Source organism: Phyllobates terribilis, unplaced genomic scaffold (assembly GCF_046119375.1).
Source record: "Phyllobates terribilis strain yellow unplaced genomic scaffold, ASM4611937v1 Scaffold_108__1_contigs__length_5656254, whole genome shotgun sequence".
Lineage (NCBI taxonomy): Eukaryota > Metazoa > Chordata > Amphibia > Anura > Dendrobatidae > Phyllobates > Phyllobates terribilis.
In genome coordinates, this window is record NW_027362868.1 from 1,470,823 (window position 1) to 1,489,117 (window position 18,295).

The 18,295-nt window shown below is 45.2% G+C and overlaps 14 non-coding genes across 14 annotated transcripts; all 14 read left to right on the forward strand.

The window, feature by feature from the left end:
* The first annotated feature begins 727 nt into the window (after window positions 1–727).
* On the forward strand, window positions 728–918 carry LOC141199163 (U2 spliceosomal RNA). Its single transcript, XR_012270923.1, has one exon. It is a non-coding gene; the product is annotated as a U2 spliceosomal RNA (small nuclear RNA).
* Window positions 919–2,043: 1,125 nt separating this feature from the next.
* Window positions 2,044–2,234, forward strand: LOC141200700 (U2 spliceosomal RNA). The gene has a single exon (XR_012272413.1). It is a non-coding gene; the product is annotated as a U2 spliceosomal RNA (small nuclear RNA).
* A 1,122-nt stretch (window positions 2,235–3,356) lies between these two features.
* Window positions 3,357–3,547, forward strand: LOC141199165 (U2 spliceosomal RNA). The gene has a single exon (XR_012270924.1). It is a non-coding gene; the product is annotated as a U2 spliceosomal RNA (small nuclear RNA).
* A 1,115-nt stretch (window positions 3,548–4,662) lies between these two features.
* LOC141199167 (U2 spliceosomal RNA) lies at window positions 4,663–4,853 on the forward strand. The gene has a single exon (XR_012270926.1). It is a non-coding gene; the product is annotated as a U2 spliceosomal RNA (small nuclear RNA).
* A 1,117-nt stretch (window positions 4,854–5,970) lies between these two features.
* Window positions 5,971–6,161, forward strand: LOC141199168 (U2 spliceosomal RNA). The gene has a single exon (XR_012270927.1). It is a non-coding gene; the product is annotated as a U2 spliceosomal RNA (small nuclear RNA).
* A 1,123-nt stretch (window positions 6,162–7,284) lies between these two features.
* Window positions 7,285–7,475, forward strand: LOC141199169 (U2 spliceosomal RNA). The gene has a single exon (XR_012270928.1). It is a non-coding gene; the product is annotated as a U2 spliceosomal RNA (small nuclear RNA).
* Window positions 7,476–8,596: 1,121 nt separating this feature from the next.
* Window positions 8,597–8,787, forward strand: LOC141200441 (U2 spliceosomal RNA). Its single transcript, XR_012272162.1, has one exon. It is a non-coding gene; the product is annotated as a U2 spliceosomal RNA (small nuclear RNA).
* A 1,123-nt stretch (window positions 8,788–9,910) lies between these two features.
* Window positions 9,911–10,101, forward strand: LOC141200367 (U2 spliceosomal RNA). The gene has a single exon (XR_012272089.1). It is a non-coding gene; the product is annotated as a U2 spliceosomal RNA (small nuclear RNA).
* Window positions 10,102–11,221: 1,120 nt separating this feature from the next.
* LOC141199170 (U2 spliceosomal RNA) lies at window positions 11,222–11,412 on the forward strand. The gene has a single exon (XR_012270929.1). It is a non-coding gene; the product is annotated as a U2 spliceosomal RNA (small nuclear RNA).
* A 1,120-nt stretch (window positions 11,413–12,532) lies between these two features.
* LOC141200554 (U2 spliceosomal RNA) lies at window positions 12,533–12,723 on the forward strand. The gene has a single exon (XR_012272272.1). It is a non-coding gene; the product is annotated as a U2 spliceosomal RNA (small nuclear RNA).
* A 1,119-nt stretch (window positions 12,724–13,842) lies between these two features.
* Window positions 13,843–14,033, forward strand: LOC141199171 (U2 spliceosomal RNA). Its single transcript, XR_012270930.1, has one exon. It is a non-coding gene; the product is annotated as a U2 spliceosomal RNA (small nuclear RNA).
* Window positions 14,034–15,148: 1,115 nt separating this feature from the next.
* Window positions 15,149–15,339, forward strand: LOC141199172 (U2 spliceosomal RNA). Its single transcript, XR_012270931.1, has one exon. It is a non-coding gene; the product is annotated as a U2 spliceosomal RNA (small nuclear RNA).
* A 1,117-nt stretch (window positions 15,340–16,456) lies between these two features.
* Window positions 16,457–16,647, forward strand: LOC141199173 (U2 spliceosomal RNA). Its single transcript, XR_012270932.1, has one exon. It is a non-coding gene; the product is annotated as a U2 spliceosomal RNA (small nuclear RNA).
* A 1,123-nt stretch (window positions 16,648–17,770) lies between these two features.
* On the forward strand, window positions 17,771–17,961 carry LOC141199174 (U2 spliceosomal RNA). The gene has a single exon (XR_012270933.1). It is a non-coding gene; the product is annotated as a U2 spliceosomal RNA (small nuclear RNA).
* Window positions 17,962–18,295: the final 334 nt, after the last annotated feature.

The following is an 18,295-nucleotide window of genomic DNA, read 5'->3' on the forward strand; positions in this document are numbered from 1 at the left end:
CAGCAGCCTTTTAAACTCACCTGAGCTAACAGGTATGTGAGCTGGTTACTCTGCTGCGCTTAAAATTTCTTTTTTGGTTTGCTACAATGCCTTTTCTGAAACGTTGTCTCCCTCTGCTGGAACACTGACTTCTTTCATTTAATGCCTGCAGACTATAAAAGAGAAACCAACCCAAAAAGTTTGGTTGATTAGTCTGTGGCATTCTTTTAAACTGTTGCTTATGGCGGTCTCTGTGAGCTTCTCAGTGACATTCAGCCATCCAGGTATCCCGCCTGCAGTAGACGGAATGTGGCAATGGAACGCTGGCTGCGCGTGTCATAATAGGCTCTGAGCCTTTATATACCTGCGCACAGCAGCAGCCACCTTCAGTCTGCTGCTGGACAGCCAGCAGCAGCAGCAGCAGGAGAGGTAATTAATCAGCAACCCTCCTGCTAAGGGTAGACAGCTGCTCGTTCCACCCCCCCCCCGCCTTAATTGGTTCTCCTCCCTTCCAACGGTGTTGAGGCGGGTGGGAACAGCCGGGGGTTGAGGGTACTGTGCTAAAAGAGGTGGAGTTATGCAGATCTAAAACGCGTGGATTGCAGCAGCAGCAAGCCGAAAAGTGCAGGCATGTGAGGGATCTAGAGGTTGACAGCATGTCTTCTTAACGGGAGTCCAGGTGGCCATCTCCACAAATGGACTTTTCAGAATCCTTGGGTGGCACCGTAGTCGGAAACCAATTCTGGTTATCGCTTCTCGGCCTTTTGGCTAAGATCAAGTGTAGTATCTGTTCTTATCAGTTTAATATCTGATACGTCCCCTATCTGGGGACCATATATTAAATGGATTTTTAGAACAGGGAGATGGAAAAAGAGCTTGCTCTGTCCACTCCACGCATTGACCTGGTATTGCAGTATCTCCAGGACCGGTGCACCCCTTCTTTAATGCAGTTTCTAAAATCAGAAAGAATTGAATTCAATGCTTTTTGTTCATTTTGCTTGTTTGTCGGATTTTGGGATGGACTCTTTGGCTTTGCTTTTCTTCTCCTCATTGGATTTTTCATGTTAAAAGTTGCAGAAGCCAGATGACAAGCTCATTTTGGTTCAACTTCAGCAACTGTGCATTGCATTGCCATGTAATGTAATGTAATGCAATGCTATCTATCTAGCTCTCCCTCTATACTTCCTTTTGGATAAACAGACATATTAGGCAAGCATTTTGGAGCTTTCACCTAAATAACTACAGGTGGTGAGATAAGCTGCACAATATAATTGACCTTTCAGTATATTGTTGCACACACACCATCTATTTAGCAAATGCCCTTGTTATCAACAGCAGCCTTTTAAACTCACCTGAGCTAACAGGTATGTGAGCTGGTTACTCTGCTGCGCTTAAAATTTCTTTTTTGGTTTGCTACAATGCCTTTTCTGAAACGTTGTCTCCCTCTGCTGGAACACTGACTTCTTTCATTTAATGCCTGCAGACTATAAAAGAGAAACCAACCCAAAAAGTTTGGTTGATTAGTCTGTGGCATTCTTTTAAACTGTTGCTTATGGCGGTCTCTGTGAGCTTCTCAGTGACATTCAGCCATCCAGGTATCCCGCCTGCAGTAGACGGAATGTGGCAATGGAACGCTGGCTGCGCGTGTCATAATAGGCTCTGAGCCTTTATATACCTGCGCACAGCAGCAGCCACCTTCAGTCTGCTGCTGGACAGCCAGCAGCAGCAGCAGCAGGAGAGGTAATTAATCAGCAACCCTCCTGCTATGGGTAGACAGCTGCTCGTTCCACCCCCCCCCCCCCCCGCCTTAATTGGTTCTCCTCCCTTCCAACGGTGTTGAGGCGGGTGGGAACAGCCGGGGGTTGAGGGTACTGTGCTAAAAGAGGTGGAGTTATGCAGATCTAAAACGCGTGGATTGCAGCAGCAGCAAGCCGAAAAGTGCAGGCATGTGAGGGATCTAGAGGTTGACAACATGTCTTCTTAACGGGAGTCCAGGTGGCCATCTCCACAAATGGACTTTTCAGAATCCTTGGGTGGCACCGTAGTCGGAAACCAATTCTGGTTATCGCTTCTCGGCCTTTTGGCTACGATCAAGTGTAGTATCTGTTCTTATCAGTTTAATATCTGATACGTCCCCTATCTGGGGACCATATATTAAATGGATTTTTAGAACAGGGAGATGGAAAAAGAGCTTGCTCTGTCCACTCCACGCATTGACCTGGTATTGCAGTATCTCCAGGACCGGTGCACACCTTCTTTAATGCAGTTTCTAAAATCAGAAAGAATTGAATTCAATGCTTTTTGTTCATTTTGCTTGTTTGTCGGATTTTGGGATGGACTCTTTGGCTTTGCTTTTCTTCTCCTCATTGGATTTTTCATGTTAAAAGTTGCAGAAGCCAGATGACAAGCTCATTTTGGTTCAACTTCAGCAACTGTGCATTGCATTGCCATGTAATGTAATGTAATGCAATGCTATCTATCTAGCTCTCCCCCTATACTTCCTTTTGGATAAACAGACACATTAGGCAAGCATTTTGGAGCTTTCACCTAAATAACTACAGGTGGTGAGATAAGCTGCACAATATAATTGACCTTTCAGTATATTGTTGCACACACACCATCTATTTAGCAAATGCCCTTGTTATCAACAGCAGCCTTTTAAACTCACCTGAGCTAACAGGTATGTGAGTTGGTTACTCTGCTGCGCTTAAAATTTCTTTTTTGGTTTGCTACAATGCCTTTTCTGAAACGTTGTCTCCCTCTGCTGGAACACTGACTTCTTTCATTTAATGCCTGCAGACTATAAAAGAGAAACCAACCCAAAAAGTTTGGTTGATTAGTCTGTGGCATTGTTTTAAACTGTTGCTTATGGCCGTCTCTGTGAGCTTCTCAGTGACATTCAGCCATCCAGGTATCCCGCCTGCAGTAGACGGAATGTGGCAATGGAACGCTGGCTGCGCGTGTCATAATAGGCTCTGAGCCTTTATATACCTGCGCACAGCAGCAGCCACCTTCAGTCTGCTGCTGGACAGCCAGCAGCAGCAGCAGCAGGAGAGGTAATTAATCAGCAACCCTCCTGCTAAGGGTAGACAGCTGCTCGTTCCACCCCCCCCCCCCGCCTTAATTGGTTCTCCTCCCTTTCAACGGTGTTGAGGCGGGTGGGAACAGCCGGGGGTTGAGGGTACTGTGCTAAAAGAGGTGGAGTTATGCAGATCTAAAACGCGTGGATTGCAGCAGCAGCAAGCCGAAAAGTGCAGGCATGTGAGGGATCTAGAGGTTGACAGCATGTCTTCTTAACGGGAGTCCAGGTGGCCATCTCCACAAATGGACTTTTCAGAATCCTTGGGTGGCACCGTAGTCGGAAACCAATTCTGGTTATCGCTTCTCGGCCTTTTGGCTAAGATCAAGTGTAGTATCTGTTCTTATCAGTTTAATATCTGATACGTCCCCTATCTGGGGACCATATATTAAATGGATTTTTAGAACAGGGAGATGGAAAAAGAGCTTGCTCTGTCCACTCCACGCATTGACCTGGTATTGCAGTATCTCCAGGACCGGTGCACCCCTTCTTTAATGCAGTTTCTAAAATCAGAAAGAATTGAATTCAATGCTTTTTGTTCATTTTGCTTGTTTGTCGGATTTTGGGATGGACTCTTTGGCTTTGCTTTTCTTCTCCTCATTGGATTTTTCATGTTAAAAGTTGCAGAAGCCAGATGACAAGCTCATTTTGGTTCAACTTCAGCAACTGTGCATTGCATTGCCATGTAATGTAATGTAATGCAATGCTATCTATCTAGCTCTCCCTCTATACTTCCTTTTGGATAAACAGACATATTAGGCAAGCATTTTGGAGCTTTCACCTAAATAACTACAGGTGGTGAGATAAGCTGCACAATATAATTGACCTTTCAGTATATTGTTGCACACACACCATCTATTTAGCAAATGCCCTTGTTATCAACAGCAGCCTTTTAAACTCACCTGAGCTAACAGGTATGTGAGCTGGTTACTCTGCTGCGCTTAAAATTTCTTTTTTGGTTTGCTACAATGCCTTTTCTGAAACGTTGTCTCCCTCTGCTGGAACACTGACTTCTTTCATTTAATGCCTGCAGACTATAAAAGAGAAACCAACCCAAAAAGTTTGGTTGATTAGTCTGTGGCATTCTTTTAAACTGTTGCTTATGGCGGTCTCTGTGAGCTTCTCAGTGACATTCAGCCATCCAGGTATCCCGCCTGCAGTAGACGGAATGTGGCAATGGAACGCTGGCTGCGCGTGTCATAATAGGCTCTAAGCCTTTATATACCTGCGCACAGCAGCAGCCACCTTCAGTCTGCTGCTGGACAGCCAGCAGCAGCAGCAGGAGAGGTAATTAATCAGCAACCCTCCTGCTAAGGGTAGACAGCTGCTCGTTCCACCCCCCCCGCCTTAATTGGTTCTCCTCCCTTCCAACGGTGTTGAGGCGGGTGGGAACAGCTGGGGGTTGAGGGTACTGTGCTAAAAGAGGTGGAGCTATGCAGATCTAAAACGCGTGGATTGCAGCAGCAGCAAGCCGAAAAGTGCAGGCATGTGAGGGATCTAGAGGTTGACAGCATGTCTTCTTAACGGGAGTCCAGGTGGCCATCTCCACAAATGGACTTTTCAGAATCCTTGGGTGGCACCGTAGTCGGAAACCAATTCTGGTTATCGCTTCTCGGCCTTTTGGCTAAGATCAAGTGTAGTATCTGTTCTTATCAGTTTAATATCTGATACGTCCCCTATCTGGGGACCATATATTAAATGGATTTTTAGAACAGGGAGATGGAAAAAGAGCTTGCTCTGTCCACTCCACGCATTGACCTGGTATTGCAGTATCTCCAGGACCGGTGCACCCCTTCTTTAATGCAGTTTCTAAAATCAGAAAGAATTGAATTCAATGCTTTTTGTTCATTTTGCTTGTTTGTCGGATTTTGGGATGGACTCTTTGGCTTTGCTTTTCTTCTCCTCATTGGATTTTTCATGTTAAAAGTTGCAGAAGCCAGATGACAAGCTCATTTTGGTTCAACTTCAGCAACTGTGCATTGCATTGCCATGTAATGTAATGTAATGCAATGCTATCTATCTAGCTCTCCCTCTATACTTCCTTTTGGATAAACAGACATATTAGGCAAGCATTTTGGAGCTTTCACCTAAATAACTACAGGTGGTGAGATAATCTGCACAATATAATTGACCTTTCAGTATATTGTTGCACACACACCATCTATTTAGCAAATGCCCTTGTTATCAACAGCAGCCTTTTAAACTCACCTGAGCTAACAGGTATGTGAGCTGGTTACTCTGCTGCGCTTAAAATTTCTTTTTTGGTTGGCTACAATGCCTTTTCTGAAACGTTGTCTCCCTCTGCTGGAACACTGACTTCTTTCATTTAATGCCTGCAGACTATAAAAGAGAAACCAACCCAAAAAGTTTGGTTGATTAGTCTGTGGCATTCTTTTAAACTGTTGCTTATGGCGGTCTCTGTGAGCTTCTCAGTGACATTCAGCCATCCAGGTATCCCGCCTGCAGTAGACGGAATGTGGCAATGGAACGCTGGCTGCGCGTGTCATAATAGGCTCTAAGCCTTTATATACCTGCGCACAGCAGCAGCCACCTTCAGTCTGCTGCTGGACAGCCAGCAGCAGCAGCAGGAGAGGTAATTAATCAGCAACCCTCCTGCTAAGGGTAGACAGCTGCTCGTTCCACCCCCCCCCCGCCTTAATTGGTTCTCCTCCCTTCCAACGGTGTTGAGGCGGGTGGGAACAGCTGGGGGTTGAGGGTACTGTGCTAAAGGAGGTGGAGCTATGCAGATCTAAAACGCGTGGATTGCAGCAGCAGCAAGCCGAAAAGTGCAGGCATGTGAGGGATCTAGAGGTTGACAGCATGTCTTCTTAACGGGAGTCCAGGTGGCCATCTCCACAAATGGACTTTTCAGAATCCTTGGGTGGCACCGTAGTCGGAAACCAATTCTGGTTATCGCTTCTCGGCCTTTTGGCTAAGATCAAGTGTAGTATCTGTTCTTATCAGTTTAATATCTGATACGTCCCCTATCTGGGGACCATATATTAAATGGATTTTTAGAACAGGGAGATGGAAAAAGAGCTTGCTCTGTCCACTCCACGCATTGACCTGGTATTGCAGTATCTCCAGGACCGGTGCACCCCTTCTTTAATGCAGTTTCTAAAATCAGAAAGAATTGAATTCAATGCTTTTTGTTCATTTTGCTTGTTTGTCGGATTTTGGGATGGACTCTTTGGCTTTGCTTTTCTTCTCCTCATTGGATTTTTCATGTTAAAAGTTGCAGAAGCCAGATGACAAGCTCATTTTGGTTCAACTTCAGCAACTGTGCATTGCATTGCCATGTAATGTAATGTAATGCAATGCTATCTATCTAGCTCTCCCTCTATACTTCCTTTTGGATAAACAGACATATTAGGCAAGCATTTTGGAGCTTTCACCTAAATAACTACAGGTGGTGAGATAAGCTGCACAATATAATTGACCTTTCAGTATATTGTTGCACACACACCATCTATTTAGCAAATGCCCTTGTTATCAACAGCAGCCTTTTAAACTCACCTGAGCTAACAGGTATGTGAGCTGGTTACTCTGCTGCGCTTAAAATTTCTTTTTTGGTTTGCTACAATGCCTTTTCTGAAACGTTGTCTCCCTCTGCTGGAACACTGACTTCTTTCATTTAATGCCTGCAGACTATAAAAGAGAAACCAACCCAAAAAGTTTGGTTGATTAGTCTGTGGCATTCTTTTAAACTGTTGCTTATGGCGGTCTCTGTGAGCTTCTCAGTGACATTCAGCCATCCAGGTATCCCGCCTGCAGTAGACGGAATGTGGCAATGGAACGCTGGCTGCGCGTGTCATAATAGGCTCTGAGCCTTTATATACCTGCGCACAGCAGCAGCCACCTTCAGTCTGCTGCTGGACAGCCAGCAGCAGCAGCAGCAGGAGAGGTAATTAATCAGCAACCCTCCTGCTAAGGGTAGACAGCTGCTCGTTCCAGCCCCCCCCCCCCGCCTTAATTGGTTCTCCTCCCTTCCAACGGTGTTGAGGCGGGTGGGAACAGCCGGGGGTTGAGGGTACTGTGCTAAAAGAGGTGGAGTTATGCAGATCTAAAACGCGTGGATTGCAGCAGCAGCAAGCCGAAAAGTGCAGGCATGTGAGGGATCTAGAGGTTGACAGCATGTCTTCTTAACGGGAGTCCAGGTGGCCATCTCCACAAATGGACTTTTCAGAATCCTTGGGTGGCACCGTAGTCGGAAACCAATTCTGGTTATCGCTTCTCGGCCTTTTGGCTAAGATCAAGTGTAGTATCTGTTCTTATCAGTTTAATATCTGATACGTCCCCTATCTGGGGACCATATATTAAATGGATTTTTAGAACAGGGAGATGGAAAAAGAGCTTGCTCTGTCCACTCCACGCATTGACCTGGTATTGCAGTATCTCCAGGACCGGTGCACCCCTTCTTTAATGCAGTTTCTAAAATCAGAAAGAATTGAATTCAATGCTTTTTGTTCATTTTGCTTGTTTGTCGGATTTTGGGATGGACTCTTTGGCTTTGCTTTTCTTCTCCTCATTGGATTTTTCATGTTAAAAGTTGCAGAAGCCAGATGACAAGCTCATTTTGGTTCAACTTCAGCAACTGTGCATTGCATTGCCATGTAATGTAATGTAATGCAATGCTATCTATCTAGCTCTCCCTCTATACTTCCTTTTGGATAAACAGACATATTAGGCAAGCATTTTGGAGCTTTCACCTAAATAACTACAGGTGGTGAGATAAGCTGCACAATATAATTGACCTTTCAGTATATTGTTGCACACACACCATCTATTTAGCAAATGCCCTTGTTATCAACAGCAGCCTTTTAAACTCACCTGAGCTAACAGGTATGTGAGCTGGTTACTCTGCTGCGCTTAAAATTTCTTTTTTGGTTTGCTACAGTGCCTTTTCTGAAACGTTGTCTCCCTCTGCTGGAACACTGACTTCTTTCATTTAATGCCTGCAGACTATAAAAGAGAAACCAACCCAAAAAGTTTGGTTGATTAGTCTGTGGCATTCTTTTAAACTGTTGCTTATGGCGGTCTCTGTGAGCTTCTCAGTGACATTCAGCCATCCAGGTATCCCGCCTGCAGTAGACGGAATGTGGCAATGGAACGCTGGCTGCGCGTGTCATAATAGGCTCTGAGCCTTTATATACCTGCGCACAGCAGCAGCCACCTTCAGTCTGCTGCTGGACAGCCAGCAGCAGCAGCAGCAGGAGAGGTAATTAATCAGCAACCCTCCTGCTAAGGGTAGACAGCTGCTCGTTCCACCCCCCCCCCCGCCTTAATTGGTTCTCCTCCCTTCCAACGGTGTTGAGGCGGGTGGGAACAGCCGGGGGTTGAGGGTACTGTGCTAAAAGAGGTGGAGTTATGCAGATCTAAAACGCGTGGATTGCAGCAGCAGCAAGCCGAAAAGTGCAGGCATGTGAGGGATCTAGAGGTTGACAGCATGTCTTCTTAACGGGAGTCCAGGTGGCCATCTCCACAAATGGACTTTTCAGAATCCTTGGGTGGCACCGTAGTCGGAAACCAATTCTGGTTATCGCTTCTCGGCCTTTTGGCTAAGATCAAGTGTAGTATCTGTTCTTATCAGTTTAATATCTGATACGTCCCCTATCTGGGGACCATATATTAAATGGATTTTTAGAACAGGGAGATGGAAAAAGAGCTTGCTCTGTCCACTCCACGCATAGACCTGGTATTGCAGTATCTCCAGGACCGGTGCACCCCTTCTTTAATGCAGTTTCTAAAATCAGAAAGAATTGAATTCAATGCTTTTTGTTCATTTTGCTTGTTTGTCGGATTTTGGGATGGACTCTTTGGCTTTGCTTTTCTTCTCCTCATTGGATTTTTCATGTTAAAAGTTGCAGAAGCCAGATGACAAGCTCATTTTGGTTCAACTTCAGCAACTGTGCATTGCATTGCCATGTAATGTAATGTAATGCAATGCTATCTATCTAGCTCTCCCTCTATACTTCCTTTTGGATAAACAGACATATTAGGCAAGCATTTTGGAGCTTTCACCTAAATAACTACAGGTGGTGAGATAAGCTGCACAATATAATTGACCTTTCAGTATATTGTTGCACACACACCATCTATTTAGCAAATGCCCTTGTTATCAACAGCAGCCTTTTAAACTCACCTGAGCTAACAGGTATGTGAGCTGGTTACTCTGCTGCGCTTAAAATTTCTTTTTTGGTTTGCTACAATGCCTTTTCTGAAACGTTGTCTCCCTCTGCTGGAACACTGACTTCTTTCATTTAATGCCTGCAGACTATAAAAGAGAAACCAACCCAAAAAGTTTGGTTGATTAGTCTGTGGCATTCTTTTAAACTGTTGCTTATGGCGGTCTCTGTGAGCTTCTCAGTGACATTCAGCCATCCAGGTATCCCGCCTGCAGTAGACGGAATGTGGCAATGGAACGCTGGCTGCGCGTGTCATAATAGGCTCTGAGCCTTTATATACCTGCGCACAGCAGCAGCCACCTTCAGTCTGCTGCTGGACAGCCAGCAGCAGCAGCAGGAGAGGTAATTAATCAGCAACCCTCCTGCTAAGGGTAGACAGCTGCTCGTTCCACCCCCCCCCCCCCCCCGCCTTAATTGGTTCTCCTCCCTTCCAACGGTGTTGAGGCGGGTGGGAACAGCCGGGGGTTGAGGGTACTGTGCTAAAAGAGGTGGAGTTATGCAGATCTAAAACGCGTGGATTGCAGCAGCAGCAAGCCGAAAAGTGCAGGCATGTGAGGGATCTAGAGGTTGACAGCATGTCTTCTTAACGGGAGTCCAGGTGGCCATCTCCACAAATGGACTTTTCAGAATCCTTGGGTGGCACCGTAGTCGGAAACCAATTCTGGTTATCGCTTCTCGGCCTTTTGGCTAAGATCAAGTGTAGTATCTGTTCTTATCAGTTTAATATCTGATACGTCCCCTATCTGGGGACCATATATTAAATGGATTTTTAGAACAGGGAGATGGAAAAAGAGCTTGCTCTGTCCACTCCACGCATTGACCTGGTATTGCAGTATCTCCAGGACTGGTGCACCCCTTCTTTAATGCAGTTTCTAAAATCAGAAAGAATTGAATTCAATGCTTTTTGTTCATTTTGCTTGTTTGTCGGATTTTGGGATGGACTCTTTGGCTTTGCTTTTCTTCTCCTCATTGGATTTTTCATGTTAAAAGTTGCAGAAGCCAGATGACAAGCTCATTTTGGTTCAACTTCAGCAACTGTGCATTGCATTGCCATGTAATGTAATGTAATGCAATGCTATCTATCTAGCTCTCCCTCTATACTTCCTTTTGGATAAACAGACATATTAGGCAAGCATTTTGGAGCTTTCACCTAAATAACTACAGGTGGTGAGATAAGCTGCACAATATAATTGACCTTTCAGTATATTGTTGCACACACACCATCTATTTAGCAAATGCCCTTGTTATCAACAGCAGCCTTTTAAACTCACCTGAGCTAACAGGTATGTGAGCTGGTTACTCTGCTGCGCTTAAAATTTCTTTTTTGGTTTGCTACAATGCCTTTTCTGAAACGTTGTCTCCCTCTGCTGGAACACTGACTTCTTTCATTTAATGCCTGCAGACTATAAAAGAGAAACCAACCCAAAAAGTTTGGTTGATTAGTCTGTGGCATTCTTTTAAACTGTTGCTTATGGCGGTCTCTGTGAGCTTCTCAGTGACATTCAGCCATCCAGGTATCCCGCCTGCAGTAGACGGAATGTGGCAATGGAACGCTGGCTGCGCGTGTCATAATAGGCTCTGAGCCTTTATATACCTGCGCACAGCAGCAGCCACCTTCAGTCTGCTGCTGGACAGCCAGCAGCAGCAGCAGCAGGAGAGGTAATTAATCAGCAACCCTCCTGCTAAGGGTAGACAGCTGCTCGTTCCACCCCCCCCCCGCCTTAATTGGTTCTCCTCCCTTCCAACGGTGTTGAGGCGGGTGGGAACAGCCGGGGGTTGAGGGTACTGTGCTAAAAGAGGTGGAGTTATGCAGATCTAAAACGCGTGGATTGCAGCAGCAGCAAGCCGAAAAGTGCAGGCATGTAAGGGATCTAGAGGTTGACAGCATGTCTTCTTAACGGGAGTCCAGGTGGCCATCTCCACAAATGGACTTTTCAGAATCCTTGGGTGGCACCGTAGTCGGAAACCAATTCTGGTTATCGCTTCTCGGCCTTTTGGCTAAGATCAAGTGTAGTATCTGTTCTTATCAGTTTAATATCTGATACGTCCCCTATCTGGGGACCATATATTAAATGGATTTTTAGAACAGGGAGATGGAAAAAGAGCTTGCTCTGTCCACTCCACGCATTGACCTGGTATTGCAGTATCTCCAGGACCGGTGCACCCCTTCTTTAATGCAGTTTCTAAAATCAGAAAGAATTGAATTCAATGCTTTTTGTTCATTTTGCTTGTTTGTCGGATTTTGGGATAGACTCTTTGGCTTTGCTTTTCTTCTCCTCATTGGATTTTTCATGTTAAAAGTTGCAGAAGCCAGATGACAAGCTCATTTTGGTTCAACTTCAGCAACTGTGCATTGCATTGCCATGTAATGTAATGTAATGCAATGCTATCTATCTAGCTCTCCCTCTATACTTCCTTTTGGATAAACAGACATATTAGGCAAGCATTTTGGAGCTTTCACCTAAATAACTACAGGTGGTGAGATAAGCTGCACAATATAATTGACCTTTCAGTATATTGTTGCACACACACCATCTATTTAGCAAATGCCCTTGTTATCAACAGCAGCCTTTTAAACTCACCTGAGCTAACAGGTATGTGAGCTGGTTACTCTGCTGCGCTTAAAATTTCTTTTTTGGTTTGCTACAATGCCTTTTCTGAAACGTTGTCTCCCTCTGCTGGAACACTGACTTCTTTCATTTAATGCCTGCAGACTATAAAAGAGAAACCAACCCAAAAAGTTTGGTTGATTAGTCTGTGGCATTCTTTTAAACTGTTGCTTATGGCGGTCTCTGTGAGCTTCTCAGTGACATTCAGCCATCCAGGTATCCCGCCTGCAGTAGACGGAATGTGGCAATGGAACGCTGGCTGCGCGTGTCATAATAGGCTCTGAGCCTTTATATACCTGCGCACAGCAGCAGCCACCTTCAGTCTGCTGCTGGACAGCCAGCAGCAGCAGCAGCAGGAGAGGTAATTAATCAGCAACCCTCCTGCTAAGGGTAGACAGCTGCTCGTTCCACCCCCCCCCCGCCTTAATTGGTTCTCCTCCCTTCCAACGGTGTTGAGGCGGGTGGGAACAGCCGGTGGTTGAGGGTACTGTGCTAAAAGAGGTGGAGTTATGCAGATCTAAAACGCGTGGATTGCAGCAGCAGCAAGCCGAAAAGTGCAGGCATGTGAGGGATCTAGAGGTTGACAGCATGTCTTCTTAACAGGAGTCCAGGTGGCCATCTCCACAAATGGACTTTTCAGAATCCTTGGGTGGCACCGTAGTCGGAAACCAATTCTGGTTATCGCTTCTCGGCCTTTTGGCTAAGATCAAGTGTAGTATCTGTTCTTATCAGTTTAATATCTGATACGTCCCCTATCTGGGGACCATATATTAAATGGATGTTTAGAACAGGGAGATGGAAAAAGAGCTTGCTCTGTCCACTCCACGCATTGACCTGGTATTGCAGTATCTCCAGGACCGGTGCACCCCTTCTTTAATGCAGTTTCTAAAATCAGAAAGAATTGAATTCAATGCTTTTTGTTCATTTTGCTTGTTTGTCGGATTTTGGGATGGACTCTTTGGCTTTGCTTTTCTTCTCCTCATTGGATTTTTCATGTTAAAAGTTGCAGAAGCCAGATGACAAGCTCATTTTGGTTCAACTTCAGCAACTGTGCATTGCATTGCCATGTAATGTAATGTAATGCAATGCTATCTATCTAGCTCTCCCTCTATACTTCCTTTTGGATAAACAGACATATTAGGCAAGCATTTTGGAGCTTTCACCTAAATAACTACAGGTGGTGAGATAAGCTGCACAATATAATTGACCTTTCAGTATATTGTTGCACACACACCATCTATTTAGCAAATGCCCTTGTTATCAACAGCAGCCTTTTAAACTCACCTGAGCTAACAGGTATGTGAGCTGGTTACTCTGCTGCGCTTAAAATTTCTTTTTTGGTTTGCTACAATGCCTTTTCTGAAACGTTGTCTCCCTCTGCTGGAACACTGACTTCTTTCATTTAATGCCTGCAGACTATAAAAGAGAAACCAACCCAAAAAGTTTGGTTGATTAGTCTGTGGCATTCTTTTAAACTGTTGCTTATGGCGGTCTCTGTGAGCTTCTCAGTGACATTCAGCCATCCAGGTATCCCGCCTGCAGTAGACGGAATGTGGCAATGGAACGCTGGCTGCGCGTGTCATAATAGGCTCTGAGCCTTTATATACCTGCGCACAGCAGCAGCCACCTTCAGTCTGCTGCTGGACAGCCAGCAGCAGCAGCAGCAGGAGAGGTAATTAATCAGCAACCCTCCTGCTAAGGGTAGACAGCTGCTCGTTCCACCCCCCCCCGCCTTAATTGGTTCTCCTCCCTTCCAACGGTGTTGAGGCGGGTGGGAACAGCCGGGGGTTGAGGGTACTGTGCTAAAAGAGGTGGAGTTATGCAGATCTAAAACGCGTGGATTGCAGCAGCAGCAAGCCGAAAAGTGCAGGCATGTGAGGGATCTAGAGGTTGACAGCATGTCTTCTTAACGGGAGTCCAGGTGGCCATCTCCACAAATGGACTTTTCAGAATCCTTGGGTGGCACCGTAGTCGGAAACCAATTCTGGTTATCGCTTCTCGGCCTTTTGGCTAAGATCAAGTGTAGTATCTGTTCTTATCAGTTTAATATCTGATACGTCCCCTATCTGGGGACCATATATTAAATGGATTTTTAGAACAGGGAGATGGAAAAAGAGCTTGCTCTGTCCACTCCACGCATTGACCTGGTATTGCAGTATCTCCAGGACCGGTGCACCCCTTCTTTAATGCAGTTTCTAAAATCAGAAAGAATTGAATTCAATGCTTTTTGTTCATTTTGCTTGTTTGTCGGATTTTGGGATGGACTCTTTGGCTTTGCTTTTCTTCTCCTCATTGGATTTTTCATGTTAAAAGTTGCAGAAGCCAGATGACAAGCTCATTTTGGTTCAACTTCAGCAACTGTGCATTGCATTGCCATGTAATGTAATGTAATGCAATGCTATCTATCTAGCTCTCCCTCTATACTTCCTTTTGGATAAACAGACATATTAGGCAAGCATTTTGGAGCTTTCACCTAAATAACTACAGGTGGTGAGATAAGCTGCACAATATAATTGACCTTTCAGTATATTGTTGCACACACACCATCTATTTAGCAAATGCCCTTGTTATCAACAGCAGCCTTTTAAACTCACCTGAGCTAACAGGTATGTGAGCTGGTTACTCTGCTGCGCTTAAAATTTCTTTTTTGGTTTGCTACAATGCCTTTTCTGAAACGTTGTCTCCCTCTGCTGGAACACTGACTTCTTTCATTTAATGCCTGCAGACTATAAAAGAGAAACCAACCCAAAAAGTTTGGTTGATTAGTCTGTGGCATTCTTTTAAACTGTTGCTTATGGCGGTCTCTGTGAGCTTCTCAGTGACATTCAGCCATCCAGGTATCCCGCCTGCAGTAGACGGAATGTGGCAATGGAACGCTGGCTGCGCGTGTCATAATAGGCTCTAAGCCTTTATATACCTGCGCACAGCAGCAGCCACCTTCAGTCTGCTGCTGGACAGCCAGCAGCAGCAGCAGGAGAGGTAATTAATCAGCAACCCTCCTGCTAAGGGTAGACAGCTGCTCGTTCCACCCCCCCCGCCTTAATTGGTTCTCCTCCCTTCCAACGGTGTTGAGGCGGGTGGGAACAGCTGGGGGTTGAGGGTACTGTGCTAAAAGAGGTGGAGCTATGCAGATCTAAAACGCGTGGATTGCAGCAGCAGCAAGCCGAAAAGTGCAGGCATGTGAGGGATCTAGAGGTTGACAGCATGTCTTCTTAACGGGAGTCCAGGTGGCCATCTCCACAAATGGACTTTTCAGAATCCTTGGGTGGCACCGTAGTCGGAAACCAATTCTGGTTATCGCTTCTCGGCCTTTTGGCTAAGATCAAGTGTAGTATCTGTTCTTATCAGTTTAATATCTGATACGTCCCCTATCTGGGGACCATATATTAAATGGATTTTTAGAACAGGGAGATGGAAAAAGAGCTTGCTCTGTCCACTCCACGCATTGACCTGGTATTGCAGTATCTCCAGGACCGGTGCACCCCTTCTTTAATGCAGTTTCTAAAATCAGAAAGAATTGAATTCAATGCTTTTTGTTCATTTTGCTTGTTTGTCGGATTTTGGGATGGACTCTTTGGCTTTGCTTTTCTTCTCCTCATTGGATTTTTCATGTTAAAAGTTGCAGAAGCCAGATGACAAGCTCATTTTGGTTCAACTTCAGCAACTGTGCATTGCATTGCCATGTAATGTAATGTAATGCAATGCTATCTATCTAGCTCTCCCTCTATACTTCCTTTTGGATAAACAGACATATTAGGCAAGCATTTTGGAGCTTTCACCTAAATAACTACAGGTGGTGAGATAATCTGCACAATATAATTGACCTTTCAGTATATTGTTGCACACACACCATCTATTTAGCAAATGCCCTTGTTATCAACAGCAGCCTTTTAAACTCACCTGAGCTAACAGGTATGTGAGCTGGTTACTCTGCTGCGCTTAAAATTTCTTTTTTGGTTGGCTACAATGCCTTTTCTGAAACGTTGTCTCCCTCTGCTGGAACACTGACTTCTTTCATTTAATGCCTGCAGACTATAAAAGAGAAACCAACCCAAAAAGTTTGGTTGATTAGTCTGTGGCATTCTTTTAAACTGTTGCTTATGGCGGTCTCTGTGAGCTTCTCAGTGACATTCAGCCATCCAGGTATCCCGCCTGCAGTAGACGGAATGTGGCAATGGAACGCTGGCTGCGCGTGTCATAATAGGCTCTAAGCCTTTATATACCTGCGCACAGCAGCAGCCACCTTCAGTCTGCTGCTGGACAGCCAGCAGCAGCAGCAGGAGAGGTAATTAATCAGCAACCCTCCTGCTAAGGGTAGACAGCTGCTCGTTCCACCCCCCCCCCGCCTTAATTGGTTCTCCTCCCTTCCAACGGTGTTGAGGCGGGTGGGAACAGCTGGGGGTTGAGGGTACTGTGCTAAAGGAGGTGGAGCTATGCAGATCTAAAACGCGTGGATTGCAGCAGCAGCAAGCCGAAAAGTGCAGGCATGTGAGGGATCTAGAGGTTGACAGCATGTCTTCTTAACGGGAGTCCAGGTGGCCATCTCCACAAATGGACTTTTCAGAATCCTTGGGTGGCACCGTAGTCGGAAACCAATTCTGGTTATCGCTTCTCGGCCTTTTGGCTAAGATCAAGTGTAGTATCTGTTCTTATCAGTTTAATATCTGATACGTCCCCTATCTGGGGACCATATATTAAATGGATTTTTAGAACAGGGAGATGGAAAAAGAGCTTGCTCTGTCCACTCCACGCATTGACCTGGTATTGCAGTATCTCCAGGACCGGTGCACCCCTTCTTTAATGCAGTTTCTAAAATCAGAAAGAATTGAATTCAATGCTTTTTGTTCATTTTGCTTGTTTGTCGGATTTTGGGATGGACTCTTTGGCTTTGCTTTTCTTCTCCTCATTGGATTTTTCATGTTAAAAGTTGCAGAAGCCAGATGACAAGCTCATTTTGGTTCAACTTCAGCAACTGTGCATTGCATTGCCATGTAATGTAATGTAATGCAATGCTATCTATCTAGCTCTCCCTCTATACTTCCTTTTGGATAAACAGACATATTAGGCAAGCATTTTGGAGCTTTCACCTAAATAACTACAGGTGGTGAGATAAGCTGCACAATATAATTGACCTTTCAGTATATTGTTGCACACACACCATCTATTTAGCAAATGCCCTTGTTATCAACAGCAGCCTTTTAAACTCACCTGAGCTAACAGGTATGTGAGCTGGTTACTCTGCTGCGCTTAAAATTTCTTTTTTGGTTTGCTACAATGCCTTTTCTGAAACGTTGTCTCCCTCTGCTGGAACACTGACTTCTTTCATTTAATGCCTGCAGACTATAAAAGAGAAACCAACCCAAAAAGTTTGGTTGATTAGTCTGTGGCATTCTTTTAAACTGTTGCTTATGGCGGTCTCTGTGAGCTTCTCAGTGACATTCAGCCATCCAGGTATCCCGCCTGCAGTAGACGGAATGTGGCAATGGAACGCTGGCTGCGCGTGTCATAATAGGCTCTGAGCCTTTATATACCTGCGCACAGCAGCAGCCACCTTCAGTCTGCTGCTGGACAGCCAGCAGCAGCAGCAGCAGGAGAGGTAATTAATCAGCAACCCTCCTGCTAAGGGTAGACAGCTGCTCGTTCCAGCCCCCCCCCCCCGCCTTAATTGGTTCTCCTCCCTTCCAACGGTGTTGAGGCGGGTGGGAACAGCCGGGGGTTGAGGGTACTGTGCTAAAAGAGGTGGAGTTATGCAGATCTAAAACGCGTGGATTGCAGCAGCAGCAAGCCGAAAAGTGCAGGCATGTGAGGGATCTAGAGGTTGACAGCATGTCTTCTTAACGGGAGTCCAGGTGACCATCTCCACAAATGGACTTTTCAGAATCCTTGGGTGGCACCGTAGTCGGAAACCAATTCTGGTTATCGCTTCTCGGCCTTTTGGCTAAGATCAAGTGTAGTATCTGTTCTTATCAGTTTAATATCTGATACGTCCCCTATCTGGGGACCATATATTAAATGGATTTTTAGAACAGGGAGATGGAAAAAGAGCTTGCTCTGTCCACTCCACGCATTGACCTGGTATTGCAGTATCTCCAGGACCGGTGCACCCCTTCTTTAATGCAGTTTCTAAAATCAGAAAGAATTGAATTCAATGCTTTTTGTTCATTTTGCTTGTTTGTCGGATTTTGGGATGGACTCTTTGGCTTTGCTTTTCTTCTCCTCATTGGATTTTTCATGTTAAAAGTTGCAGAAGCCAGATGACAAGCTCATTTTGGTTCAACTTCAGCAACTGTGCATTGCATTGCCATGTAATGTAATGTAATGCAATGCTATCTATCTAGCTCTCTCTCTATACTTCCTTTTGGATAAACAGACATATTAGGCAAGCATTTTGGAGCTTTCACCTAAATAACTACAGGTGGTGAGATAAGCTGCACAATATAATT